This window comes from Etheostoma spectabile, chromosome 10, assembly GCF_008692095.1.
Source record: "Etheostoma spectabile isolate EspeVRDwgs_2016 chromosome 10, UIUC_Espe_1.0, whole genome shotgun sequence".
Classification (NCBI taxonomy): domain Eukaryota; kingdom Metazoa; phylum Chordata; class Actinopteri; order Perciformes; family Percidae; genus Etheostoma; species Etheostoma spectabile.
In genome coordinates, this window is record NC_045742.1 from 15,919,522 (window position 1) to 15,931,950 (window position 12,429).

Below are 12,429 nucleotides of genomic sequence, written 5' to 3' on the forward strand. Positions count from 1 at the left end.
CACACACACACACACACACACACACACACACACACACACACTTCTGTGTAGGTGTTTCCCTGCTGTAGGGCCTGTCGGGTCCTATCAGTTGATCAGCTGCCGTAAGAGAGTCTCATGGACACTCTAACAACATACTCTGTCACAGCCAGATGTTTTACTTTCAGAAACTTAGTCAGCCAAAGAATCAATGTCTATTGGGATGCATTACAGTATAGGCAGAGCATATGTGTGAGTAGTGACCAGAAGATTCCACAGACTCATGGGAACATCACCAAAGACCAGAGCGTGTCTGTTTGTAAGGTGTTGTAAGGTTTTTAGTGCAGCAGGTTGAGAGACCAAAAGCTGCATCACAGTTATGTAACATTTACCTGTCTTTCTACTCTTTTTTTTAAACAAAGAAAAACAATAGACTAAACATGAATGGCACTAGCAATCTGTATAAATGACAAGAAAAAGCTGATTCACACACAGAAAGAGATAGAGATAGAAAGAAAAAAAGAATGTAGAAAGAGCACTAAGAGCAACAGAAACTCATTAACATCACCCCCACACGAACACACACATTTTTGGCAAAGTGTATGGCAAAGAAGACTTCTGTGTGTGGAACATGTTTAGTTAAGGTGAGAAACAAGCAATTGAAAGAAATAGATGGGTTTTACAGCTCAGTGTGTACACGCTTGGCGGCTTACTGTTTTCAATCAAAAAAATAACCATCCAAACCATTGGCTTAAGCAATCAAATAACCCAACACACACCTGCCACAACATGGAGCAAATTCTCACACACTGATGAGGAAAATCATAGATATTGTGGATATTTTTCCAGGTTCAGGATTGTGTCTAATAAATTTCCCCCTTCCACTTGTGTGCCATATGAACATGCCTTAAATTATTACCTGCTGTTTGATTATGTGTAGATACACTTATAGTCACAAGTATGTGGATCCCTAAACAATACATCCACACATCTTAACATTTTTTAATTTTGCTTTAACTGCCTCAACTCATCTATGAAAGTTTTCCACAAGACATGCTCCCATTCAGCCGGAAACGGTAAAGGGTCTCTGTAATGTTTAGCACCCTAGTGGAAGAAGGAAAAATGGACTCAGGAGCTCTTCACCTGGCATTCGATTTATTTCTTCATCAATCACATGGAAGAGCAGTAGTGCAAGTGTGACCTACTGCAAATATATATTAAAATAATTTTAAAAAAAACATGAAACTAAACACTATCTATTCAAAGTCTAAATCTATGCCCTGACAATTTAGGGCTTTCAGGCCAAAGCTGTTCTTCCAAGAGGCGCCTTGGCCTCTTTCCTTTATACCAGAAGCCCCTCCTACAAGACAAACCAAAGTTAATTGGATATAACTCAAACACCATTGTACTAAATCACTATTCCCAAACATTTCTGGCTTAATGAATACACCATACAACAACTACAACATGAAAAATGAAATACATGCTGAACAAGCTTCTCAAAACAGAACTCTAGGCAATCTGTACACCCCTCTAAACTGGCTAACACTTGGGCAATTCCAGGTCTTCCCCTCTATAAATTACTTCAGACTCTGTCACTTCCTGTTTGCCATTTCAACCCAGAGCCCTGCTTAAAAATGAGAACAGGTGAATAAAACCTTGGGTAAATCCACTCAACTAAAATAAATGATTTTAAATTAACTGTGTATGTGTTGTATTTATCCAACCGTGATTTCTAGTCTTTCGACTAGTACTTAAATGAACTGAAATGAAATGAGAAACCATGTGTTCATTGATGCAAGCCCACATGCTAATGATAATGCTCATGCTAACTGTCCCTTGCTACTGTTCATACTAAGGTTAGCATAGTATGATACGACATGCTACCACCGGTTTGAACGAAGGCATGGGGTAGCCCCCATGACATCTTTCTTCACCTTACTGTTGCCACAATGTGAGTGAAAATAGGTCTCCACATACTTGCCAGTTGATTTATTTTTACTCAATGGGGTCAAATGATGATGACAATTCCTAGTTGTCATGAATCCAGCATTCACTCATGAAAAACACGAGTTGAGATACAAGATTGATTGCTTGCATTTACATGCTTTGCATGTTCTACTCTGAATGCTGTTGCGTCACTCCTTTTGTCTGTTATTATCTCTTAGGCTACTTCGTATTTTTGCCTTAATGGTTAATTTAACATCTGGCCAATGTTGAAAATTAGCTCTTTGGCTAAGAATTGCATATCTTTAGTGTCGTTGATTCATGTGCATTGTCTGCACGTATGTCATGTGCATGTGCAACAACAGGGGAGACCGACAAGGCTTATATTTAGCAATAGCGTTGCTAGCGCTCGCCTTAGCCAAATCCTTCACCCCTAATGAAGCGAGCTGGAAAATTAAACTTTTCCTTAACCCTGTGGGGAAGAGGGCCACCACATCATAGCCACCAACAAAACTCATCAAAGATTCTTCTTGCTCGGGCTTTCATTTCTAGATGTTTGGCAGTGTTGCCACAATGAACCAAATGGCTTTGCTCACATATTTCTTTGCTGCAATTATGGAATTACAACTCTAGTACACTAACTAAACATCATCGTTCTTAGCCACTCCCTCTGTTTGGATGGAGAAAACCCACGAGGATGATGGAACTGAAGAATCTGCAGACTGGTGGTGATGGTGGAGGGGCATGTTGCCATTTGCGAGAGAACAGATTTAAATATGAACCTACCACATACATAACAACAGCATGAAGTTACTAAAGGCAAGACAAGCATGTTTAAACAGAGGCAGCAGAAGGATCATAGGCCAACAATGTAGGCGTGTCCTTGAGCTATTGAATAGATGAGAGCAGCTGATACAATAGTCGACAGCCCCAGACAGGACAGCAAGGAATAATGAGTGAGCATGTGTGTGAGGATTACATGCAGATCCGTGACAAATAAAGAAGGCCAAAGCATGCAGAAGTATAGTCTCACTGACTCAACTTATGCTATAGCTTCATTTCCTCAGTTTTTGGAAACATGAACCTCGAAAACACAAAAATAGACACATAGACTCCAACAAACAAACACACACACACACACACACACACTCATGCATATTCTACAGCTAACCAGGCATGAAGCAGAGATTTTCTCGAATGATCATTCTCTCTCTCTCTCTCTCTCTCTCTCTCTCTCTCTCTTTCTCTCTCTCCTCCATTGGGTGAAGTGAAGGGGATAACAGGAGGCTGATTATCACAACGAAATTATCCTGATTTTCTGCTCTACTTGGAGCTATGGGGTGGGCAGCTGCTGCCTCCGTGATCGTACCGTCCACCTCACCTCGCCTCTAATCACGGAAACATGAATTCTCGCGGGCTGGAAACCTGTCCCTTCCCTGATGACTGTGGGCAGCTGCACGGTCTATGCTTGTGTGCAAGATACAGTAATGTGAGAGAGAAGTGAGAAAGAATGGAGAATATATTTTCTGCATGTGTGTGTTTGCCACGTCAGAGCTAGTTAATGTGTGTTGTTTTTGTTTTCTAAGCCAGTTGTTGAGCTCATAATTAACGTCTGCATAATTTTACTTGGTGCAGAAATATGAAAAAAAAGAGAAGAAACAGCCCTGTCTCCTAAGGCCCATGGTTTTTAATCTTAATCTGTTTGTTATTTTAAGGGTTTTTGAAAACTGGTGGTAAAGGAGGGGGGTATAACAAGGGGAATCAAATCTCACACAAGCTTCAAAGCAAAACACAAAGCCAGTGGTCTCACACATGCTAATACTATGAACCCACTAATACCAGCACTTTGAGCGGAAACCCTGATGACCACAATGGTTTAGTGTATCAATTGAAGCCAAAGTAGCTTTAAGAGGATGCAAACTCCCCACTCATCAAAAATGCAAAAGTTTGGTTATTTGATATGTTAATCATCATAAAACTGCAGAACAAAATAGATGGCAATATTCTGGCCACATGAGAGGGAAAAAGTCACTGGAAATGTCAAAACTCAAAAAAAGAGAGAAGGAGAGAAAGAAGAAGAAGGTGGCTAGCACACAAAATATTTATTATATAACATGACACTTTGATCTAGACAGCTCACTCGGTTTTTCCTTTGGTCTTTGTCTTACTGATACGATGAGAAGAAAAGGTCGCTGATTGAAACTAATGCCCGCCAGACAGTGTTACAATACTGTCTCCTTCAGATAATGTACTGAAGGAATGACTAAGGACCATGTAAACAGCCATGTAAAATAATCATGGTGTCGCAGCAGGGCTCGTGTCTGTGTGTGTGTGCATGTGTGCACGCGCATGCGTGCCAGCGTGTGTGTGTGTGCGTGTGTGTGTGTGTGACTTAAGAGTGTAAAAATACAGGTTTCGTTTGATGCTTTTATAGATTCAATATATTTTTAACAAAAGTTAAAACTAATTATGACAGCAGTTGTTGTTTCCCTTTAGGCATTCAAAGAGTGTTTTAAGTTGAACAATTTTTTCCATTATCTCTGTGAGCATGTTGTTGAGCTTAACATGTAGCTCAAAGCACCTGGCCTCACACAAGAAAAACTCAAGTGACAGTAATCCAAGTGATATTTTTTCAGGCATAAATGACTTCTGATTTCAGTGTTGATGTATGTAATGTAATTGTGCCCTCTGGCATCTGATGTTGTACGTTTGCACTGTGAATAAACCCTTTGGGAGACAGGTTGTCATCAGATGTGAGTCAGCTGTGCTTTGTATGCATGCCTCACCTGTATTTGTGCATATTTACATAAATGTATGCATATTTTGCGTTGGTGTGTTTTGGCATGTGCTTGTGTTATGTGCACATATGCAAAATCATGAATGTCCACCTGTGTTGGTACATGCACAAATGTATAGATCTGCATTTGCATTTTTGTGTGTCTTCACTTTCTCGGCCTGTATATGCTGTGTATTTGTGAGCGTGTTTGTCAGCGTGTGTGTTTGTGTGTATGTGTGTTTGTGCATATGTGCGCACCGCTATGTATATGTCTATGTAGACTGGTATGCATATCTGCTCCATTGATGTTGTTACTGCTCAGGGCTCACTGTCAACAAAGAGGATGGCTGGGTGTGCGTTTCGTCTCTCAGTGTCTGTCGTCACTCTCTGCCCATGACAAGTTCACAGTGCTTGCTTGTCTCCATTTGTCATGTTGAGTAACAGAAAAGTTGTATAACCTTCCACTGCCTCTGGACAAGGCAGACAGATAATGAGGCAACTTCTATCACACCCCCACATATGCAGTGTGTCACATTCACATAAAGCCTTAGTGATGACATCAAAAAGTCCTGACTCCACTGAGCTCTTGGAAGCAAATTTCACATTGTATTTATATCTTCACCCTGGTTTCTTACACACAATGTTATGAGCAATTGGATAGTGCAACAGAACACTTGTTCTGCCTCTAAAAATTTGTCTAACTGTTGTTCATCATGATGGACAATGACATCACTGGATTTACACCAACCCTGCTTTGCTTCCTGTCATGTGTGTCCTTTCTAACAGTGAGATGCAACAAAGGCCAGAATCGAACATGGGATGTTGTGGTTAAATGGCATGCGCTGTAGCCTCTCGGCAACGAAGGCGCTCCTGGTTTCCATTTCAGAAGAATTGACTTCATGCTTCCCACAGCTACCTTCTCCACCCTTCAACCATTTTGTTTTTTTGGGATGGACCATCACCTTAAATATAAGCTTAATTTATTTCAGGAAATGAGTTTAAGCAAAAGTGAGAAACTCTAATATTATAAATATATTATTTTAAGATGTGGTGTACAACCAGAAGAAACACACACACGCATGCACGCAAACACAGATACACACACACACACACACACACACACACACACACACACACACACACACACACACACACACACACACACAGTGCTAAAACACCACAGGGTTGTTGTATTAACAAATGTCTCTCTTGTGATTCAGAAGGTCTGAATTTGAAACTTTCTTGCTGTGCAGCAACAGTTCATCAAGTGCCTGCCTGCTTCTTTTTTAATTTGACGGTAGCTACAGTTGTTGATGGGCAGCAGTTGTGTCACAGTGTTCACTTGTAATGTGTGTGTTTTCAGGGTTCCGCTCTGTTTCGTTCCAGCTGCTGTTCGAATTGCTGAAACGGCACAGGCAGGGTTGATCTCCACGTTTGCTGTCCAAGCTGCTGGTGCTCTGCCATAGAGAACCATGACTCCTGTGACTCTGTGTCCTGTGTCACACATTTAAAAAAGATTATGCAAAAACAGTGTATTTAAAAAAGAAAAAGTGTTTTTACTAAGAAGGTTAAAGGAATATGCTTATTCACATCAATGAGATTGTTATTTATTGTTTAAGTTATATTAAAGGATTGTTTTTTTTTTCAACTTCATTCAAATTTTAGTTGTTTTTTTTACTTTGTTGCGTAACAAAGACGTGGCACAACCTAGTGACGCAGTGCGACAATGTGTGACTGCATGAGGCAGCCAAAAAAGGAATCAGATTTATGAAGAGGAATATGGATGAATCAATGTCCCTGTTTCAAACTGTCTATTTACAAACAGTGTTATCTCCTTCCATAGTGCCTTTCTACTGCTTCTATTTAACCTCCTATGTGTCAAATACTTATAGGTTTGTGTTAGATAATGCTTGCCTGCTTTGTTTTCTTGAATTGCCTTAGATCTCAGCAGGTAGTCTATCTACGTACAAACACCAGGACTCAAATGCATGTTTCCTTGATGCTCTAGCAACTGTCATTAAAGGCAGGTTACACAACACAGTTGCATTTCCCAAACAAGCACTGAATACAACTCTGTCACTGGGTGGAGGCCGGTTTCAAAACGCCATTGAAGAAATGCAATGCAGCTATTGTAGGGTGATGTAGAGTGGCAATGTTTTTTTTTACCTTCTTATTGTATTGTTATCAAAAGATTTATGGAAAAGAAAATGTCACGTGCCCTGCTGCCCATCTTTCCTGTTCAACCAGTTCAGGTCATGCAAAGATCGCAATAAATATTTAAAAACAAAATAGCGTGCAGCAGAGAAATGCACATCACTTATTTATTTATTTTTTAAAGTTAACCATTTTAGTGATTTGCTTTCATACCAAAAAAGTCAGAAGCATTTCTGTTGTTCCACCAACATTCTTTTTCTTAATTCTAAGACAATGTTTCTTCTTCTATAAATATTCATCAGAGAGTAAAATTAGAAGTGCGCTCTTTGTAAGCATGTCTGAGTGTGTGTTGCAGTCTTCTACTTCATGAAGCATCCATTGATGTGTATAACCCTGCATGTGTGTTTGTGTGTGTGTGTGTTTGTGTGTGTGGTTGCATGAGTGTTCAGAAGACTCCCATTGATATGAATTATTTAGAGGAGAGTCTCTTTTACTTATCCACGGTCGACTGGCCGCCGGCACATTCAGTTCTGCTCCTGACGACAGAAGAGACTACCCTAATTCACCATCCACCCTTTTACAATGCTGTCTGCCCCCATGTCCGACCCAAACTTTTCCCAGCATGCTCCACTGCAGAAGTGCCGTCATTGCAGCCTTGCTTAGACATTTTCCCCAAAACCATTGTAGAAAGAAAGAAGCAGAGAGAAGGACAACAATGAAGACGGAAGGGCAAGACCAACTAATTTTATTTAATTTAAAAAGGTCTTTCAAAAATTGCAAAAAGAGATGTTAAACAAGTATAGAACTATGTTTTTTTTTAATTTTGATTACAAAAAGCAAATGAAATTAGATCCTACAGACGCATGCACTGTGGCAAGTTTGTCCTCTGTAAAATATTCATCCTTGTAGCTGGCTTAATAATATATTATCCCTCAATTTAGCACCCAGCGCTTTGCTGTGCTCTGCTTTGCTCCGGCTGCCACGAAGTAGTTGAAGTCCAGTCATTCAAGATGGATCAAAATAGCAAACTCTAACCATTACAAATTTAAATCAAAGTGGCTGAAGCTTTCTACTAGCAACTGATTGCTCTGTCTTGCTCAAAATATTTCATAAGTGGTATCCAGAAATGTCTGGGTTTAGGAGGATTGGAAGCGTTGGCGATGATCAGATTTGAACAGAAAAAAGTGTTACAAAAAGATTACTGTTTAATTACCTGTTAAACATTTGAAGGGCAACTCTATAAATTTATGGACAGCCACTGAGGAAAATTGCATGGGTCACACAATAATAGTCCAAATATAGCTGAAGTAGCTGGTTCTCTGGCTAATCTCTTCATTCTGATGTGACCCTGTCAGGCAGTCGACTGAGACTGATGGGATCCTATGTGGGGCTGTTTTACTGCTTCTGCTGCTGCATACTGCAACTGTCTAGTTATGAATATGGAGATATTCATAACTAGACTCCATGATCCATCCCATTATCCGCATGTAGCAATATGCTGAGTGCACATATGGATGCACACTGTCACTAAACAACAATCTGTTTCTCACTCTCACCTCCTCAGGTGACAAGTGTAATCTTTCCTTTCCCCTCTTGAACACACACACACAAACACACATTTTTACACACAGAAATGTGCACACTCATTCAGTACTCGCTAGTAAGGATTAAGTGTGAGTGATTGGAAGCCACAAGGTGGACCAATTCAAAGCCAGAGCTGGACTCCAATTTGGCTGGAGGGGGAAAGGAGTGTACCACTCTCAACTTTCAGTGTGTTTGTGTGTGTGTGTGTGTGTGTGTGTGTGTGTGTGTCTGTGTGTGTGTATTTCAGTGCTGACAGGCACATTCAGACTCACCCATGACCTTTGGGGAAAGAGGGATAAGTCAGAGAAAGAGGGTAGCTTCAAAAGAAAAATGCTTTGCTGTGCTTTTGCTTTGGAGACGCAGTTTTGGCCACTTCACCCAACATGCATTAATGTGTTTGATTGTGTGTTCGAGCTGTTTCTTCAGGTAGCACAGCAAAACTGTACAGTTCATCCTGAAACTGCTGCAGTGATTATGAAAAATTACAACAAAATGAATTAAGAAAAGAGTAAGAGAGAGAGAGATATGTAGCAAATGTTCCTGATCAGAGACATACTTCAAAATTAAGAGGCCACCTAAAAACATGTATTTTCACTTTTTCGGCCCTGCACCCTGCGCAGTGCAGCGCACAGCCCAACGCAAGTGTCTTTACTAGTTAAAGACTGACGCAGTTGTCAATTTCCAGCACCCACATCATTTAAATAGCAAAGGCACCTGCACCTGTCTTTGCGCCCATGGGCGTGCAGGTCTTACAGGGGGTTGTGTTCACGTGAATTCTTGGCATCTTGAGGCAGTGGGAAGTGATCACGCCATTGACCAACAAAAACCTGGTTTAAAGTCAATAGCACAACATTTCATTGTTATTTTAACAGCAAATTAGTCAAATGTGCCTAGGCTTATACATAGTGCGCACACTATGCTTGTTACACACACAGAGGGAAGCGCAGCAGCACACAAACATGCAAAAGATTACAAATAAAAATATTACGATGCAAATCCGCCCTCATAATAGCAGTGAGCCAAGGTACAAACGTGCCTGGCTTTTAAGGGAATGGGAGATGACACTCTGATTGGTTTAATGCATGTTACGCCCAAAACACACCTATGAATTAATGAAGACACTAAGTACAACCCTTTTGAACCATGGGCCGGCGCATGAATACTTCTTTCCGCCAACAAACTAGGAAAAAGTGGATTTGGACACGCCCTAAACGCACCTGCGCCATGTGCTTTACGCCATGCGCTTACATCGTCAAAATAGGGCCTTTTACTTATTTGTCTCAAAACAACATAAAATTTTAATTTTAAAAAGCTTGTTCAGAGCTTAACAATTTAGAGGGATAAAACTAAAAGAAAACGTTCATTAAGTAAATAATAATACTTATACGATTTAAAAATCTATTTAATTAGAATAAATAGATAGAAGTACATAAGTACAAAACTAGAAGATTTCTTTTCTTACATATTGAGAGTTTAGTCTTTAGTCTAAAATAAATTTAATAAAGACCATTTATCTCTCCCATCCTCTGATCCTGTGCACTCTTCCCCAAGATCTAACTCTTTCTCTTTTTCAGTCACCCCAAACAAACAATTAGAATTATACATAATACAAAATAATGACCAACTGCCTGCTACAAGTATACTCTTGTAATTGCGAGTCCCAGCTGCAGAAGCTGGGGGTCAAATGTCTTGCTCCAAGATGTATTATGTGTGAGTGACTAAACAATATACATTCAGTTCCTCACATGTTTATTCAGAGGAGTTCCCAGTCACAAAGTGTTTGACTGTTAGTTGGTCACTGGTGCTTGCTGTTGGTAACAAAACTTTCACTTTAGACAGAAACAATCACCAAGACTGTTCTATAAGGAGAAAAAAACACCAGAATCATGTCACTGACAGATATTTGGCTCTTGTGCAGTTGGCTGAAACTAACACATCCAGAAGTGAAAGAAGTACACAATGGACATCTGTACAGCAAAATTATGCTCTTTTTGGTTTTTATTTTTAAATAGAATGTAACGCTATACATGCTTACCAACAAAAGCTCAACAAAAAGTGCGTCTACTGCTGTAGGGGAACAATAATAAAATCCAATTCCTTATGAATAAATTGGCGAATAGTGCCTCAATATAATAGTACATAAACTCCATAATTATGCATTTGACCAGACCTGCCCTAAGTTGGTAAATATCAGGGACGTTCAATTCAAGTAGAGTACCGTTTTACCATTAATTGTATGCTATGCTATAAGACGGCTCCTGTGAAGCCTTCACAATGATAAATCTGTTGCAATGTCCTTTGCAAAACAGGCAAATTCCACACAGAGTTTGAGTCCAGGACCTTCTTTATTATTAAATAACATGAGACTGTTTGGCGCTTTATCTTTTTAAAAGTTTAATCTATGTTTCAAAGAGATTCTATACATTGTAGGTTTGCAGTGAAGTTGTGAATTCATGTGCGATGCATAATTATTGTACGTAAGGCCTTTAAACACCAACTCCAAAATTGATGCACGTTTAATAATAAATGCAACTTCACATTGTGTCAATTATGTTCACACACCCAATCCGAAACCTTCGGCGTTCATTAGTTTTTGGAACAGGCAGAGGTGGGTAGAGTAGCCAAAAATTGTACTCAAGTAAAAGTGCTGTTACTTCAGAATAATATGACTCAAGTAAAAGTAAAAGTAGTCATCCAAATAATTACTTGAGTAAGAGTAAAAAAGTGCTAGATGAAAAAACTACTCAAGTAGTGAGTAACTGTTGAGTAACGTCTGATTAATTTCTTAACACAAGCATCAATCAGACCGACAAAATACAAAATAATCATATTTAGGCAAATTATAGTTCATCCAATCAATAAAAATAAATTAAAATTAATTTATTAATTACAAAATAGCTTACTTCAGAGACTTGTCACATCAAATTAGGATGGATGCTGCATGTGTAAAACATACTTTATGTAACCTAAAAGACAAAGATCCACCTCTCCACAGCAAAACTACCGCTACGTTTCCTCAGGTTAGATGTTGAGTTGTTGAACGCTCACATGTCCGTTTGTTTTGGTCGACACTAAACGCCCACATTATCTGTTTCGCACTTTTCCTAAAAGGTAACCATGCTTTCACTATGAGGCGGGGCGGGGGGGGGGGTCCTCCTGGTCTGCGTTGCCTTGGCGACGTATGATTCTGACATCTTTGCTTTGCTACGACTGTAAAGCTAACCTGTCGCGCTGCTGAAACGAGTACGGTCACGTGACTGAACAACGACGTGTGATTGGTTAAGCACAGTCACATGGTAGAGCCTTCAGCGGAAGACTCTCTCTCTCTGTCAAAATAGACATACGCTGGGGTAAAAACAATGAAGCGTAGTAACGAGTAACGAGCTCATTGTAACCTAATGTATCGGAGTAAGAGTACAGTTTCTTCTTCACTAATCTTCTCAAGTAAAAGTAAAAGTATAGTGAATTAAAACTACTCCTAGAAGTACAATTTTTTCAAAAACTTACTCAAGTAAATGTAACAGAGTAAATGTAACTCGTTACTACCCACCTCTGGGAACAGGTCTATTTTTTTCCCATCCATCAAAAGCCTTTTTAGAGATGTTTGACCTCTCAGAGACATGCAAAATATCATTATCCAAAATGGCCTCTGATGAACTGATTAACATCTTCCAACGCAAAGAACTTGATGACAAAGTAAAGAATACAAAGAAGTTGTTTTGTGAATTTAAGGAGTTGTGGCAGGTGATTGTAGAACAGCTTGGATTCAGGGATGGTAGGTACTGATCGCAAACCTAAGGATGTATGAAAGATTAGAAAACGATTAAGCTCTAGGCAGCTAATGATAGCTTCTTGCTAATGTCATTCATTAATTAGCCTCGTACGAGCGCCTTTCATTGCACCCATATATATGTAATAACACACATCAGACTTAGTGTGAAAGGTTTCTGTACGTAATAAATTTTATAGGATGACCCCATACGAAAAACGTG